Raw genomic sequence first — 18,861 nt, 5'->3', positions numbered from 1 at the left:
GAACCACTAATGTGTGTGACCCCGCAGGTTCGAACCTAAGCCGGTAGCATAGGAACCAATTCTTGTACTAATCGAAGTGACCATCTAGCAATGGTACCCGATGATCGGATAGGTCGAATAATCGCAATCGCAACATTCAGAACCTACGTGAATATGGTTATCGTATAATTCATCCCTTTTGACCCCTGTGTTTAGAACGACTCAGGGTTAAACTGTCAACCCTGATGATATCATCCGAATCGTGCTCAACTCAATTAGTCCTGTGACTCCTCACTAGGACTACCCTAGCCAAGATTTTGCTAAATTGAAACACGACTGTACACAGCTCCTAAACTGGAGTGGTCAATCCCATCTTGACACACGCACTGACAAGTCAAGTACTTGACTACACCCAGCAGCCTTCCGTCATTGAATTAGAAATTCAGGTAGTCCAGTGCCTAAGTGCAGTGAGTTGCTTGCAAGTCACCGTGGTGGTCTCAGGTCGGAGGGACATTTATACCCATATCCCATCGGAGCAAATCTTGACAGCAGAAATAGCTCCGAAGTTGGTCACGTTCAGTGCAGATGTATCATTATATCTCACCTGTATGCCATACCAGTGTCTCCACACTCTTTGGTTATGAGGACAACCAACCCATATGGCACACAATGACCTATGCTCGATAAACGTTGTCGTCCTTGATAACAACGTATCATTTGGTCGCGAACATGTTTAAGGACTAAGCGACAAATCCTCCTTTGTCGAGTCTAAATAGTCCTAAGGACTTCACCACAACACAGGAGTTCATTAGAAGATGAAACATTTGTGATAAAAAAATATCAAAATAACTTTTATTTATTTATAATTTATGTACTAATACAAAAGGAGCACAACCGTCAACAGGCTGACGATTGGCTTTGGGATACTATTCCCAACAATCTCCCACTTGGCCTAAAGCCTATCGGTGCAGTATCTAATACCCATCTTCGACTTGTAGTCGTTGAACTCCTTCACCGCAATGGCTTTAGTGAATGGGTCGGCCAGGTTCTCCTTCCCGTCGATCTTCTGAAAGTCGATGTCACCTCGATCCACGATCTCCCGGATGAGATGGTAGTGGCGCAGAATATGCTTCGTCCACTGGTGTGCCTTTGGTTCCTTTGCCTGAGCAATGGCTCCAGAGCTGTCGCAGTAGAGCAGAACTGGACCAACAAGGGAGGGTGCTACTCCGAGCTCGATGATGAATTTTCTCAGCCACACCACTTCTTTGGCAGCATCTGATGCAGCAATATACTCCGCCTCGCATACTGAATCAGCCACAGTGTGCTGCTTGAAACTCTTCCAGCAGACAGCCCCACCATTAAGGATAAAAATAAATCCTGACACACTCTTGCTATCATCGTGATCAGACTGAAAACTAGAGTCTGTAAACCCTATAAGTCTCAAGTCCGATTCACCATATATAAGCCACTGGTCCTTAGTATTTCTTAAATACTTCAGGATGGTTTTAACAACCTTCCAGTGATTCTCTCTTGGATCAGATTGGTATCTACTCACTACCCCTAGTGAGTATGCCACATCTGGTCGTGTACATGTCATGGCGTACATGATAGATCCCACTGTCGAAGCATATGGAATCCTACCCATACGCTCTCTCTCTTGAGGTGTTGTCGGACAATCTCTCTTCGAGAGAGAAATTTCATGGCCTATCGGTAGATAGCCTTTCTTGAAATTTTTCATGCTGAACCTTTTCAGCATAGTATCAATGTACGTGGACTGGGATAAGCCAAGCAACTTTTTGGATCTATCCGTATAGATCCTCATCCCTAGGATGTAGGAAGCTTCTCCCAGATCCTTTATGGAGAACTGTGACGATAGCCAAATCTTTATTCCCTGTAATGCAAGGACATTATTCCTGATTAAGAGAATGTCATCCACATACAATACAAGAAATACTACTACTGGACCATTAGCCCACTTATAAATGCAGGGCTCTTCTCCGTTCTTAACGAAGCCATACATTTTGATCGTCCTATCAAAACATATGTTCCAACTCCGAGATGCCTGCTTGAGTCCATAAATGGACCTCTGTAGCTTGCACACCTTAGACTCATCTGTGGATGTGAACCCTTCAGGTTGTTTCATATACACCTCTTCGTCCAGCTCTCTGTTTAGGAAAGCTGTCTTCATATCCATCTGCCAGATTTTATAGTCCAGATGGACAGCTATCGCAAGCATAATCTGAATGGATTTGAGCATTGCCACAGGAGAAAACATCTCGTCATAGTCTATACCATAACGTTGACGATATCCCTTGGCAACCAGACGGGCTTTATAGGTCTCCACCTTTTTGTCTGCGCCCCTCTTCCTTTTGAAGACCCACTTATACCCTATGGGTTTTACTCCTTCGGGTGGGTCAACCAATGTCCATACATCGTTGACCTTCATGGACTCCATTTCGGATTTTATGGTCTCTAGCCATTTCTCAGAGTTAGATCTCTGCATTGCATCCATGTAGGTGATCGGATCCTCATCGTTTTCATCAAGTTCGACAGGATCACCATCCCGGACCAAGAAACCATAGTATCTGTCTGGTTAATGTGGTACTCTACCAGACCGCCTTAAGGGTGCATAATCAATGGGCTCCGAATCTGATCTAATCAAATTCGATTCAGGTTCAGTAATATGTGTCGATTTTTCCACCTGTCGAACTTTGTCAAGTTCGACCTTAGAGGCAACAGTTTTTTTACTAAGGAACTCTTTTTCTAAAAAAATTGCCTTAAGGCTGACAAACACCTTTTGCTCATCAGCAAGGTAGAAATAATACCCTTTGGTCTCTTTTGGGTATCCTATAAAATTACACTTGTCAGACCTAGGTCCAAGCTTGTCTGTAATTAAACGTTTAACATTAGCCGGACACCCCCAAACCCTAAGGTGCGAGAGTACTGGCTTACGTCCTATCCATATCTCATATGGCATTTTGGCTACAGACTTACTCGGAACTCTATTTAGAAGGTAACAAGCCAATTCGAGCGCATATCCCCAGAGGAAGATCGGCAGACCAGCAAACCCCATCATGGATCGAACCATGTCTAATAGGGTCCGATTCCTCCTTTCAGACACACCATTATGCTGTGGTGTTCCAGGAGGAGTCCACTGAGAGAGAATCCCATTCTCCTCTAGATACATCAGAAACTCATTGGAAAGGTATTCACCTCCTCGATCAGATCGAAGAGTTTTAATACACTTCCCAGTTTGTTTTTCTACCTCATTTCGGAATAGTTTGAACATTTCAAATGATTCCGACTTATGCTTCATTAAATAGACATACCCATACCTAGATAGGTCGTCTGTGAAGGTTATGAAGTAGAAAAATCCACCTCTTGCACTTGATCTCATGGGTCCACATACATCAGAATGTACCAGACCTAAGAGTTCACTGGCTCGCTCACCTTTTTCAGTAAAAGGTGACTTGGTCATCTTCCCAAGAAGACAGGACTCACAGGTTGGAAGTGATTCACAATCACTAACTTCAAGAATTCCTTCTTAAGCCAACCTGTTTATCCTGTTCTTATTGATATGACCTAGCCTACAGTGCCAAAGGTAGACTTCTGACACATTATCTATTCTAGAGCGTTTACCGAAGTTTTGAACCACATTAACAGGCTGTGATAGTAAGTAAATTCTATTATTTAATTATCCAACAAATATTGTAACACCATTCAAAATGATATTGTAAATATTTTTTTTTATTAAAAAATCATAACCGTACATGGCCAAAAGGCCTACAGAAATAATATTTAATAAAAAACTTGGACAATAGTGACATTCACTCAGAATTACATTACGAGAATTGATGACAAGACTCATGATTCCTAAAGCTAGAACTGAAACTTTGCTTCCATCTCCAACGTTCAGGAACCTCTCACCTTCATCAAATCTCCTACTGACCTGCAGACCCTGCATCGAATTACAAATATGATAAGGGCTTCCGGTATCCAATACCCAGGCAGTAGTATCACAAATTGAAAAGTTGCAAGGAGTTATCATATAATTACCTTGCTTCTTCTTTGGCCTGTTCGGGTCTAGGGAGGCAATGTATTGTGGATAGTTTCTCTTCCAATGCCCGTGCTTCTTGCAAAAGAAGCACTCCGCCTGGCTCTGGTCGTGCTTGCGCTTCTTGGTCTGACCCTGTGCTACTGTCCCAGCATGAGATTGCACCTTCTTATTTTTCTTCTTCTTGTTCTTCTTCCCCTTCCCAAAGGGTTGACGACGAGAAGAAGACCCTCCCACTACATTCACCGACTCCTTATGGAGTTGGTGATCCTTCTCAAAGTTCTGCAGCAACCCCAACAATCTGTGGTAGTTTACTGCAGGCTTTGTCATTCAAAAATGAGTAAGGAATGGGAGGAAGGACTTGGGCAAGGAATTAAGGATCGCATCCTTACCGAGCTGCTCGTGCAGGGGAAAGCCCAATTTGCTTAGGTGCTCAATCATCTCGATCATGTACAGTACATGATCAGTGACTGAGGCTCCATCCGTCATCCGAGCATTGAAAATGGCACAACTAGTTTTGTGCCTTTCAACGTCGTCAGGCATGCCAAAGGAGTCGTTCAATATTTGAAGCATCTCCTGTGGCTGGGCGTTCTCAAACCTTCGGCTGAACTCGTCATGCATTGCTGCCAGCATAATACATCGAACGGTGGTGCGATCATTGAGCCACTTCAAGTAAGTATCTCGGATCACCTTACTAGCGTTCGGAGCTGGCTCCTCAGGTGCTGGATCCGTTACTACATAAAGGATCCGCTCATGCTCAAGGACGATTTTCAATTTTTGATACCAGCTATCAAAATTGGGTCCCATGAGCTTGTCATTATCTAATAATGACCGGAGCGACAGGGTAGTGGCCATAGCTGCTTAAAGAAAAATGAGACCTCTATTAGTACATAAATTAATACTAAAGACTTGAACTTTAGTCTAAAGTTTTTTTCAATATTTTTATGAACTGGTAGCCTCATCCTCCAATTCGAGAAATTACTTTAATTCCTTAATGGGTACTAGAATCCACACAGACTACACACGAGCCCAACTTTGGTTGGTCAACCCATGTGCATCTATGGGTAGATTCTTAACCAGTTGTTTCTCTAAACAACTTCTAGTAATTGATTTTGCCCCAGAACCTAATCAGTAGGCTTTGGCCTCCATTGAAAAGATCTGGTTAGGTCCAACCATTAACATGACTTAATTTAGTGAATCGGACCAATAAATGATCAGGCCCGACTTTGGCCGGCCAACCTAACCACCATCAGAAGGACTCAATCAAATTATCATATTATGAATAATAATTCCATTAGCCAATGAGCACCAGGCCTTTGGGCCTCCAATGATCATTGAACTAATGGACTCATTATCACTCGCTTAATGGGAGGCTATGACTTAGTTATCATTATAACTTAATCATTTTAGGGACCTAATAATTTTGAGGATTTTATTAAAGAATAGTAGAGAAGAAATCATCCAGTCAATTTCAATCCTCCCATTGACTTCACCAAGTCAGATTAAAAAAAGATTTAATTAAAGCTGGCATTAGGAGCACCTAAATCAGTCACAATGATTTACCTAATGACATGGGTGAGCTCTAATCACCAAGTGATCTAATCAAAATCTAACTTACCAGATTGACCAGGTAAGTGAGATCAGTGGTGGAGATTTGCCATTAACTCGTCAATGATCGAATCAATGCGAGTAGCTCCCGCTTAAGAACCACTGGTCAAAACTGCCGAACTTACCTTAGACACCAACCGGTTCATTAGTTTTAATTTTGATCAACTTAGTAAATAGGGCTCCACCGCGTAGCCATGAATTAAGTCCATCTTGATCTAGTTAAAGACATGGACCCATTCAACTACAACTATTGAAGTTGAGTCTAGAGTATCCTTGACCTAATCTAATTCAACTTTTGATTAGATTTGACCAATTACTCTATTTAGTCTATTTTTTTAAGCTAACCTTAGGTCTAACCCAATTATGGACCTAATTCATCTAACCCATTGACCCACAAGTTTATGCAATTGTCTTAGATCTTAATTCACAATTCTAGACCTACTAGACAACACTTAATTCTTTTAATTAAGTACTTGAGCTGATGGGTCAGGGTTTGACATTTTGAAAACAATTTTCAAATTTTGAAAGATTTTATTTTTTTGTTCACCAAATGTGTTGACTCATTTCACAAACGGGTCAGCACAATTCATAAACAGCAATCCTATTGCTCATTTCATAACAGAAAATAACTCAAAATAAATCATAAATTTTCTTTTAGATCTAATCTAACACATTCATGATAAATTTTATAATTAAGTCCTTTCGCTACTTCATCGGCATGGGATATAATTGCATCGGCACCCCTACCACCATAGGAGACCCCATCGAATGGGAAGAGAGGGCCTTTAAACCCTACTTTTCTCCTATGATCGGACGGCCATGGCAACCAACCCAATTAGATTACTTGCTACTTGGATCAAGTATATCTAAATATACTAATTTTAAAATTTAAATTTTGAATTTCAAATTTTAAATTTTAAATTTTAAATTTTAAATTTCAAATTTGAGATTTCAACCAAATTTTAAATTTTGAATTTTCAATCTTTGAATTTTAAATTTTGAATTTTGAATTTTAAATTTTAAATTTCAATTTTCAAATTTTAAATTTCAAATTTGAGATTTCAATCAAATTTCAAATTTCAAATTTTGAATTTCAAATTTGAAACTTCTAACAAATTTCAAATTTCAAATTTCAAATTTTTTTTTTTTGAATTTTAAATTTTGAATTTCAAATTTAAACTTATAGATTACACCTTAATCTACGCATGCATATGTATATCATATTCTAGAACCATGCTCTGATATCATTTGTAGCAAAAATTTAGTACAGGGGCAAAATGGTAATTTTAAAACTTTTTCAAAATTACTATTTTACAGTGAAATTATTAATTAATCTCATTAATTAATACTAATTAACCCTACACTAGGATCTAAATATGATACAACAGCATGCATTTAAATTTAAAATTCAAATTTGAATTAGTAAACCTTTTACAGTACTGTGTTCAGAACACTTCACCTTTTTTGGATAGTTGATCACCGCAATCTGATCACCGTCGGGGGGCTCTGATCGTCACGTCGCAGCCACACAAATATCTAGCCTCTGCGGATCGTCCACACGAAGCTCCCTTCTGATCAGCTCCTCATGAATGCTAGTTTGTGATTTCACCCTTTTGATGGCAGATGTTGATCGAACTCCTTTGATCGATGTGTGCCGACTTCTCGAATACTCTGGATCGTCTGTACAGTTGCTTGAGAGGCTGATAGATCTCTTCCTAAAATTTGGTGGACTCACGACACTCGTGGCATACCAATCTCACTTCCCAAACCCTAGGTAGAAACCCTAGGGTACACACTAGAAACCCTGCGCTCAATTTTCTTTCTTTTCTTTCTTTTTCTCTCGGAAGGTTTTGGACCTTCACCTTGCGCACAAACTTTCCTCACGTCCCAAAGTTTTTCTCCTAAAATTTTTACACACGTCCCACCTTTCTCCTCTTTTTAAAACAACGTCGAACGTGTCTTATCCGCATGAGAGGATAAAGATAAGTGGTTGCACATTTGAATTCAAATCAAATTTGAATTCAAATGCAAAACCAACTCATCCCTATCCACTTGTGCGTGAGAAGAGAAGGGGCGTGAGTTGATTTATGCATGGAGAGTTTACATGAGAAACATTTTTTCGTATAAAATATGGGGCGCACAAGATAAGACCATGGTGCATGGATTAGTTGGTTGCTCATTCAAATTCAAACTTTCTTTTGAATTTGAATGGCCAACCAACTTATTTTTATCCAGATATTTGGCGCACAAGGGTGGGCGTGGGATAGATTCTGCGTGAAAAAAATTCACGAGAAGTTGCTTCTCGTGAATTTAAATATACAAAGAAGAAGTGAGGTGGCGTAGGGAGAAAAGTCAAGGTGGTTTGAACCTAATTGAGCCAACCTAATCTAAATAGGTTAAGTACAATTAGAATAAATTAAATCCAACTTAATTAGGCTTAATTAGGCTCAATAAAATCCTAATCAAATCAGAAATTAACTAAACCTAACCCCTGATCAAATCAGGGACTAAACCACCTTAGCGATTAGGTCAACATTTAACCTAATCGGGTCAATCCAAACTGAATCCAATTCAATTGGACTTGATCCAAAAATAATTACTCAATCAAATTGAGTTAATTAGCGATCAAATCACTAATTAAACCTCTCATAAATATTGAGTCCAAATCCGATGGGCAATCAGGCATCAGAGACCATCGATATGAAACCCTGATCGAAGAGTTCAAATTTCAAATTCAAAATTTAAAATTTAAAATTTTGACCCCGGTACCCAAAATGTATGGAACTCATGATCAGAGAATCTTAATTCTCAATCATAGAGTCCCAGACACATAAGACTCATAATCAGCCATCTGATCAGAAAGGAACCACTAATGTGTGTGACCCTGCAGGTTCGAACCTAAGCCGATAGCACAGGAATCAATTTCTGTACTAATTGAAGTGACCATCTAGCAATGGTACCCGACGACCGGATAGGTCGAATAATCGCAATCGCAACATTCAGAACCTACGTGAATATGGTTACCGTATAATTCATCCCTTTTGACCCCTGTGTTTAGGACGACTCAGGGTTAAACTGTCAACCCTGATGATATCATCCGAATCATGCTCAACTCAATTAGTCCTGTGACTCCTCACTAGGACTACCCTGGCCAAGATTTTGCTAAATTGAAACACGACTGTACACAGCTCCTAAACTGGAGTGGTCAATCCCATCTTGACACACGCACCGACAAGTCAAGTACTTGACTACACCCAGTAGCCTTCCATCATTGAATTAGAAATTCAGGTAGTCCAGTGCCTAAGTGCAGTGAGTTGCTTGCAAGTCACCGTGGCGGTCTCAGGTCGGAGGGACATTTATACCCATACCCATCGGAGCAAATCTTGACAGCAGAAATAGCTCCGGAGTTGGTCACGTTCAGTGCAGATGTACCATTATATCTTACCTGTATGCCATACCAGTGTCTCCACACTCTTTGATTATGAGGACAACCAACCCATATGGCACACAATGACCTATGCTCGATAAACGTTGTCATCCTTGGTAATAACGTATCATTTGGTCGCGAACATGTTTAAGGACTAAGCGACAAATCCTCCTTTGTCGAGTCTAAATAGTCCTAAGGACTTCACCACAACACAGGAGTTCATTAGAAGATGAAACATTTGTGATGAAAAAATATCAAAATAATTTTTATTTATTTATAATTCATGTACTAATACAAAAGGAGCACAACCGTCAACAGGCTGACGATTGGCTTTGGGACACTATTCCCAACAGGGTGGAAGAACAAATTTTTCTATATAGCTGCTGACTGCCCTTGGGCTTTAGCTGGACCTAGACCACTCCCAATCTGTCCCCAAATAGGAATGATGTAATCCTAGCTAAAGATCGAAATCAATACGACAAACTATTCGACATCTTGATCCCTCCACAGCAGAAGCTCCTTAAGGAGCAATCATTGTATGACATCGAGATAAGCCGACCAGCCACTTAGGTAGTCTTCTTTCTGTAGATCTTCGTAGTTTCTCTTTCTTTTCTTTCAGACTGATTTGTTTTTGTTATTATTTTGTAAGCATGAGGGTTTCGATGGCAACTCTCTGACAGGCTGTCAGGAAGAAGAAGTCGGCATCCAATTTTGGTGGACCTTCACATCCGTCGAAAAGGCCAAGGAAGGAATCTCCTCGGGTGCTGAGGAGCACATAGCCACTGTCGCCGCCCCGACCACTACTGAGGCCTGCCTCACCAATGCCTTCTATCAAAGCCATCGCAGGAGTCACAGCCGCTCCTACCGATGATGATGTCATCATCATTGAGGCCCCAATCAAGCTAGCAAAAGTGGTCCAAGCTCTGTCGGTCCAAGTCGAGATGAGTGGTGATCGAGCTCCTAGGTGGGGGGTGCCGACAAAGGGAAGGCCCCTATCTTCACCGTCGACTATGGTCTGGATACCTCTTTTGGAGAGGCCACTGTCACCCTAGGGATGTGCTTCAAGGCCATCGAGTAAGCACTCCAAGACCACCGACTCATTGGGGAGTTGATGAAGATGGTGATATTGCCTGCAGACTAGAAAGTTAGAAAGGCTCACCCAGTATCAAAGATCTTGTCAGGCTCCTACACATCATTATTTTTGGTAAGTCTTTGACCTCTCTTCTTTGGTACTTTTTCCAAATACTTGTAGGCTGAATAAATGACTTAACCAAATTTTTTATCTTCTCTTTCGCAGATAATACACAACATGATGATTTCATACGAGGGGTTGACCGATTTTGCATGGCTCAACACTCAGCTTGAAGATAAGGCCCAGATCGCTCATGCTCGGGTTGAAGTCATTGAGGAGCTTCTCTGTGCTGCTAAAGAGCAGGAGAGAAAGAGCCAGGAGAAGATCACCCCACTAGAGACTGAGTTGGTATCTTTGGAGATCCAATGGAAGAAAGACAAGGAGGAGCTTGAAAAGCTATGGGCCGACTACCAGAAGGAGATGGAGTCGGTAGAAAGTGCCCTCATCGAGGAAAGGAGCAAGCAGCAAGAAGCTGAGAAAGCTACCAAGGAGCTAAAGGAAGTCGAGAGGGCCACAAGGAACTGAAAGAAAAATTATCGACGGTAAAAACTCAAGCTCAGGAGGCAACTTTTTAGGCACTGGTCGAGTTTTGCGAATCAAAGGAGTATGAGATGGAGCTTACTGAAGCCTCTGTGGATGCATACCGACTCGAATTCGAGGACTGCCATCAGCCGACTGCAGCCCAAGTTGGACCTAAGCGGGATACAAGCCGATAAGGTCTGGATGAGGAAAAATCGGGAAGCAAAGAGGAGGCAGGCGCCATCGAAGAAGATCGACCTTCATCTTCTTAGGCTCCCTTATATTTTTGGCTTTTTGTCCTTGTACTTTTTTTCCTCTGTTTTGTAATTTATCCTTTTTTTTGTAATGAACTCCTTTTCGGTAATGAAATGATTTGCTTCTTCTTTTTTTGCAAATCTGACTTATGTTCATATTCATTTGCATGTCTCATTCTTTGCTCATTTACTTGCCTTTCTGCAAAAAAATGGTTAAGTAGTCGAGAAGACTTAGTAAAGCAATCGGAGGTAGCAAATCGAGTAGACCGTAACCAAATTTATAGACTTAAGAAAGTTTCTAAATCATGTAGTCGATTTTGTAGATGGACTTAGCTGGATTTGAGTCATAGTCGTAGATCATTTATCGTAGATCAAATATCGTAGACTGTTCAACCGAATCAGAACTTAGTCGATTTTGGATCAATTGATCCTTGGTCATTCGGGAGCAAGCCGACTAATCATAATTTTTTTTCACTTGGGTCTTACATGCGAACCGTAGCTCAGACGTCCGCGGCCCTTGGGCCATAGCAAGCATGCTCACAACCATCGGACCTTGCGGCTCCATTAAACAGGTATCAATCGAATAACGTTTCATCGGTTACTAACCGACGAAGATGTAGTCTGGCTGGATGTCAAGTGATCAATTTGCTCGATAAATTATGGAGTACTTAAACTATTCGGTACAGGATTGTACAAAAAAAAATCTTTTATTGGCAAGGTATCCTTATTGGTAGTACATCCATAGATTTTCGACATTCCAGATTCGAGGAATCTCTGTAATGTCCCAGTTTTTAATTTTGTATGCCCCTAATCATAGAACTGCTAAAATTTTGTAGGGACCTTTCTAATTTAAAGATAGCTTTTCTTGCTCGACTGGTTTGGAGATTTCGGCTGTTCTAAGGACAAGGTCTCCTACTCAAAAGATTTTGGGCTTGACTAAGGAGTTGTAGTATCGAGCCACTCTTTGTTGATAAAAAGTCATCCTTAGTTGAGCTTGCCTCCAAATTTTATTGAGCAGGTTCAGATCAGCTTGTCGTTTATCCAAATTGGTTGATTCGTCATAATGCTCCATCCAAGTTGAAGGTAGGTCGATTTCAATCGAGATTATGGCCTCCATCTCGAATGCTAATTTGAAAAGAGTCTCTCCGATCGAGATCTGAAAAGTTATTCGGTAAGATCATAGAATACTGTAGAGTTCATCGGCCTAACACCCTTTGGCTTGATCAAGTCTTGTTTTCAGGCCTTACAGGATTATCTTGTTGGTCACCTCAGCTTCTCTATTGGATTATAGATGCCCAACCAAACTAAGTTTGTGAATGATATGATACTTTGCACAGAACTCTTCAAACTTGATATTGTTGAATTATCGGCTGTTGTCGGTGATGATTATTCAGGATAGATCAAATTGACAAATGATAGATTTCCATAGGAAGTCAGTGAGCTTTCGCTTTATTATTTGTGCCAATGGTTTAGCCTCCACCCACTTGGAGAAGTAGTCAATGACGACGATAATGAATCTTCTTTGTCCACTGGTAGGTGGAAACAGACTGAATATATCGACTCTCTATTAATCAAATGGCCAAGGTGCTGAAATGATGAGGTGACTCAATGGAAGTCTTTGAAAGTTGGCAAACCTCTGACATCGGTCGCACTTCTACACCAAGTTAGCAATATCCTTCTGCATGGTTGGCCCATAATATTTTTATCGGAGGATCTTGTAAGTTGGCGACTTGTCCCCTAAGTGGTTGCCGCAAATATCTTTGTGTACTTTTTGAAGAGCATAATCGGCTTCGAAAGGCCAAAGACATTTGAGCCGGGGCAGGGATGCTAACCTTCTGTAGTGTTGGTCATCGATGATCATGTATCGAGTCATCAGTCTCTTCATTCGACATGCCTCAGTAGGATCAGCCAGCAGGGTTTTGTTAGTCAAATAGTCAACAAATGGATTGATCCAACTTGGTTCATGACCAACTTGGATCTAGTGAACTTCTTCTTCAAAGTCGATGCTTGGGTTCTCAAGATACTCAATGAAGATATTTTTCAGTTCACTGCAGCTAGAGGTAGCAAGTCAAGACAAGAAATCAGCTCGAGCATTCTCCAATCGAAGGATGTGGAAGATCTTAAAATAATCGAAGTGTGTTTGTAGAGATTTGAGCTTATGTAGATATATGGAAAGAATAGGATCTCGGGCCGCATATTCTTCTTGGGATTGTTCGGCAATCAGCTACGAGTCAGTGAACACCCTTACGCATTTTACACTAAGATCTTTAGCGATCTTCAGTCTAATTATTAATGCTTCGTACTCGACTTGATTGTTTGAAGCTTGAAAATTGAACCGAAGTACATACTCAGTTACCATCCTGTCAATATTGGTTAGAATGTGGCCCGCATCGCATCCTTGCGTATTTAAAACTCCATCCATGTGTAGGATCTATGCAGGTTCCAAAGTCTCTTCTTGGGACTGATCTTCGACTTGGTCATCCTCGGTTGGGGTGCACTCGATGATAAAAATCGATGAGTATCTGAGCCTTTATCGAAGATCAAGAATATAAAAAAGGTCAAACTCAGTGAATTTGACTGCCCACTTAGTCATTCTTTCTGCGGTGTTTGATTGACGGAGTAGAGTCCTCAGGAGAAGATCGATCAAGATTTTTATCGAATAGATCTGGAAGTAGGGTCGTAGTCGTCAAATAGTCGTAATGATTGTGAAGATAACTTTTTCGATCTGAGAGTACCTTATTTCGATCCCATACAGTATCCGACTTACACAGTAGATGGGCTTCTGCATCTTGCTTTTTTTTCAAACCAGCACTGAGCTGACAGCTTCAGAAGTTGTAGCCAAATACATGAGCAGTTTGTCATTAGTGTTTGGCTTTATCAGGAGTGGAGGGGAGCCTAAATACTACTTCAGGTCATTGAAAGTCTTCTGACACTCTTCCATCTAGGTGAAGTCTTTCATCTACCTAAAGATTTTGAAGAAGGGGAGGCATCATTCTGCAGATTTGGAGATAAATCGGCTCAAGGATGCAATGCGTCCTGCCAGTTTTTGAATATCCCATCAAGAGATTGGGGGCCTCATGTCGAGAACTGTCTTGATCCTTTCGAGGTTGGCCTCAATGCCTCGCCTCATAACCATAAAGCTAAAAAACTTCTCTAAAGCGACGCCAAAGGCACACTTTGTCAGATTTAATTTCATTTGATCACTCCTCAGGACGTCGAAGGCTTCAGCCAGATCGTCGATATGGAGGATAGCCTCGATGCTTTTCACGAGCATGTCATAGACGTAGACCTCCATATTGCAGCTGATTTGATTTTTGAAGACTTTATTGACCAACTTCTAAAATGAAGCTTCGACTTTTTTGAGATCGAAAGGCATGACTTTGTAGCAGTATAAGCCTTTATCGATAATGAACATCGTCTTCTTCTTGTCCTCGGATGTCATTCGAATATGGTTGTAACCAAAGAAGATATCCATGAAGCTAAGTAGCTGATAGCCTGATGTAGTATCGATCAATTGATCAACCCATGAAAGTGAAAAGCTATCCTTGGGATAGGCTTTATTCAAGTCAGTGTAATCGATGCATATCCGCCATTTTCCATTTACTTTCTTGACCATCACAACATTTGCAAGCCAATTGGGTAGATTGCCTCATGAATGAAGTTGGCTGTCAGTAGCTTGTCGATCTCTTCGTCAATGGTCTGTTGTCACTCAAAAGGAAAAGCTTCTTTTCTTTTATCTCATCGATTTGTGGTTGGCGTCGATATTTAGTCGATAGACAATCATTTTAGAAGGGATGCCTGGCATGTCTGAGGCAGATCAAGTGAAGACATCTACATTCTTTCTCAAAAGTTGATCAGTTTCTTCCATAGTTCGTCACTTAATGAAGATCTGATCTAGATGGTTTTAGTCGGATCCTCATTGTTAAGGGGTACTGAGATAAGTTGCTCTGTAGGTTCTTCCCGACTTTCTTCTTCTCTCTGATCCAGTTCATCATCGATGGGAAGAGCTTCAGTTGGCCTATTTTTTTTATTATGGTTAGGTAATATTGTTGGGCCAGCTGTTGATCCCCCACATTTCTTGTCAGGAAGCGCACAAGCAACTGGTATGTCAAGACGATCACTCGAAGCACATTTAACCCAGATCGTCCCAAGATGACATTGTAGGTAGAAAGGACTCAACCATGAGGAAGTTGAGATGCACGATCGATTGCTGAGGTGGTCGTCCAGCAGCAATGGAAAGTTTAATTTCTCCTTCTACTTTGATCAAGTTGCCCGTGAACCCGACTAGAGAAACGTTGACTGGTTTAAGTTGGTTGGTAGAGAGTTGCATTCAAGAGAAATGATCATAAAAAATCATGTTAGCAGAGCTTTCATTATCAATAAGACATCATTTTACATCATAATTAGCTATTATCATTGATACAACAACAACATCATTGTGAGGAGTTTGAACTCCTTGTAGATCTTTCTCGGAGAAAATGATATCATCATTTGCCTACTGATGCTTGGAGGTGCCTTTCGAGTCATCTGCCCCCTGGGGTCTCGGTCCCGTTGAAATCATGCTGATCATACCCGTCGTAGGTTGAGCGTGGGCTTCTTTTTCGGGATGCGACTGTGGTGGTGGATTAGACGATAGCTGCATAGATCATTTCTGCACATACTTTTTGAGATATCCCCATCTTATTAGGTCCTCTATCTCATTCTTCAACTGGATGTACTACTCGATGTCGTGACCGTGATCATGATGGAACCAATAGTAGTGCTTCCAATTACGAGACTTCGACTTCATCAGCTGAGGCCATCGAAGGTAGCTCTCCCCCTCTATTTCTATGAGAATCTATATGTGAGGAGCAACTAAAGGGGTGTAGAAGTCATACCTGTTGTCAGAGTTTTTGGTCTTCAAATTTGGTCAAAAAGGTGAACCTTTTTTTCAATACAGATTCAGCTGTGCCCCGCAGAGGTTTCTTCCTTCATCTTCTTATTCTTCTGACCTTTGCCTTCGGACTGGTGTCGGTCAGTCGTACTTTGTTCGATGCGGATGTACTTTTGTACGTACTCAAAGAGCTCAGCATAGGATCGAAGGAACATTTGTCCAAGGAGTGAGTGAACCTGGAGCTGCGCAGTCTCCGCTTCATGGCTACGATGGCCATCAGCTCATTGAGATCCTTGATCTCCAAGATGGCAGCATTGAAACGTACCACAAAGTCCTGTAATATTTCTCCATCCTACTGTCTGACAGAGAAAAGGCTGTCAAAGATCCATGGCACCCTTCAATTGGTGCCGAAGTGCGCTATGAAGAGTTGCTCAAGCTGCTCGAATGAGTGGATGCTCCTCGATTGAAGTCCGAAATATCATGTTTGAGCAATCTTTTGGAGGATAACCAGAAAAATGATGTAGAGAGGGCGTCGGATGCCCCCTGCAAAAGCATGAGAGCTTTGTAGCTCTCGAGATGGCTGAGTAAGTCGGTGGAGCCATCATATGACTCCATCTGCAGCATCTTGAATCGACTAAGAATCAGCTCGTCGAAGATCCGTCAAGAGAAGGGTGGATACGTGCTGATGCCGAGCTCATCAGTGAAATTTCAATTATTCGTCTGGAGCTGATACATGCGACGATCGAGCTCTCTCAGCTTACGATCGTATTCATCCAACCGTTGCTGAGACTCATCAGGATGTCAAAGATATCTTGGGGTAGAACCTTTTTCAGAAGAAGAACTTGATGGAGATCGCAACCTCTTCCACTTGTGTGGAGCTCACCAAAGGGAAGGAAGTCGGTGATCGTCGGAGTCGATACCTGGAGCATGTCGGGAGTCAGGTTGTGGTGACCGTCAGATGGGTCGAGGACTTATCCGGTGGGAACATCTAGCAGAGTGGTGGGATAAAGAATGGGGTCAGTGACTATGTCGGGAAGGCACACCATGCGATGCTGGCTCCTCTGACCGTCGTTGCTTCTGTTGCTGCTAGAGCCGGAGGCCATAGACGACCCCCATCAAAGTTTTCACTTGTTGCACAAAGGTAGCAAATTGTGGATGGACCGCTATCACCATCGGTCGTGAAGTGCTTGGCTCCTGACGGTTGTCAGAGGCGCATCACATTGCGATGAATGTCGAGTGGAGCTTGCAAAAGTATTTTGCACTCTCATCTTGACCATGGTGGCTCTTGGGGGAGTACTCTTCTTTCTCTACCTTCGTGCGTGCCCCCCTACCTGGTGTGCTAAACTATTACGGCCTATCTTCGATGGAGTGGTCGATTGAGGATCGAGTTGCTGCACTTGAGTGTCGGATGGTAGGGAAGCAACAAAGGGATACCTAGTCGGTGGAAATGGGTGCACAGTCGAAGAAGCCGAGAGTGAGAGTGAGGATAGGCGGCAAGTGCCAATGATGATCTCTGTCCGATGCCAGAGGTGCGAGACCTGTAAGGGAAGTCCCATCGAAGGTTGCTCCTACAATCCTCCGACGCTCAAGTTAGAGATGTCACTCGACAGAGAGTGGAGCAGAGTTTTGGCGTTAGGATCTCAAGCGTGTGCACGTAAGAAATACATACCTGGAGGAGTCCCCGCTTATCTCTATTTATAGAGAGAACAAAGTCAATGGCAGAAGGATGGACAGTCATTTCGAGCCTGTCCATCATATGGAGGCGCATGGGCATCCCTAAATGATCCTGATGGATGGCGTACCTTATGTTCGACGTGCAGGTGGCTGCGACGACGGACGATATCATGCATGTGACATATTAATGGGCTCATAGCTTTCCATCATGGTGCACAGTCAGCCACCCAAGATATGACTTCTGGGCGACATGACTTGATGTGACCTGACGGGATAGGATGACGGCCACATTTAGTATTTGGCTACTCAATTGATGCCTGTGTCCTGAGGTCCGAAAGTTGGATAAGTGAGTCTACAGATTAGTGCTACTTGATCGGATAGTCAATAGAACACCGAGGAAATAATCGGCTATACGTCGAATATCGTCAGCTAGCCGAAGATCGTATGTAGACCGCATATCAATCCAAGTTGGCTTAGTACCGACTTGGCTAAGTCTGTTGCCTTTAGTCGGCGAAGTATCATTGATCTTGACCGATGGAAAGCCGATCGGTGCAAGGCCTGCGGATACAAGTCGGTTGGACCATAGCAACTTGATCGATGTGGTGCACTTAATCGGTTGGGAGGCGACGGAGAAGGCTAGTCGGACAAGGGCCGAGGATCTACCCCAACAAATATCATTAGTGTTTACACTCCTCAAGTTAGATTAGATGATGTTACAAAGTAATTTTTTAGGAGGACAAGGATAGACTAATTCAAGAGATTTCTAATGGAGGAAAAATATTTAATTAAAGAGATCTAAATGGACATTTCATAAAATGGTACACATTTTGAGCATGAAGGTTACAGTTTGAGATATAGAAATGCATATAACTTAGTATTGGTTAACTCTTACTTTGAAAAGAAAGACCCTCACTTAATGATAACCTTTAACAATGGGTATGATATAATCAAATAGATTTTCGTCCTTATAGAAAGAACTAATTAAGTTTTGTCTAAAGATTGGAAGATTATATTGGTTGAGAGATTAATCACCCAATATAGCTTGGGTGGTTTTGAATGTGTGTTAGGAAATGGAAGAAATTGACTCAATAATATAGAAAATCAAGGACTAAGTGGTTAAATTTACAAGAAGTGTAATAAATAATTTTAAAGGACAAAATCATAAAAGAAGAAAAAATAGAGTCTAGATGGCGAAATCATTACCATGTAGGAAGAGATTGTTACCAATTGAGAACATAGATCATAAAGATATTAGGAGAACCAAAAGGAAAAAAGACTATCAGATAAGAAAACATGATAATGGAATAAGAAAGCTCTTTTGAAAGTTTAAACCAAAAGAGA

The sequence above is a fragment of the Elaeis guineensis genome, chromosome 9 (assembly GCF_000442705.2).
Source record: "Elaeis guineensis isolate ETL-2024a chromosome 9, EG11, whole genome shotgun sequence".
Classification (NCBI taxonomy): domain Eukaryota; kingdom Viridiplantae; phylum Streptophyta; class Magnoliopsida; order Arecales; family Arecaceae; genus Elaeis; species Elaeis guineensis.
This window is presented reverse-complemented; position numbering follows the sequence as displayed.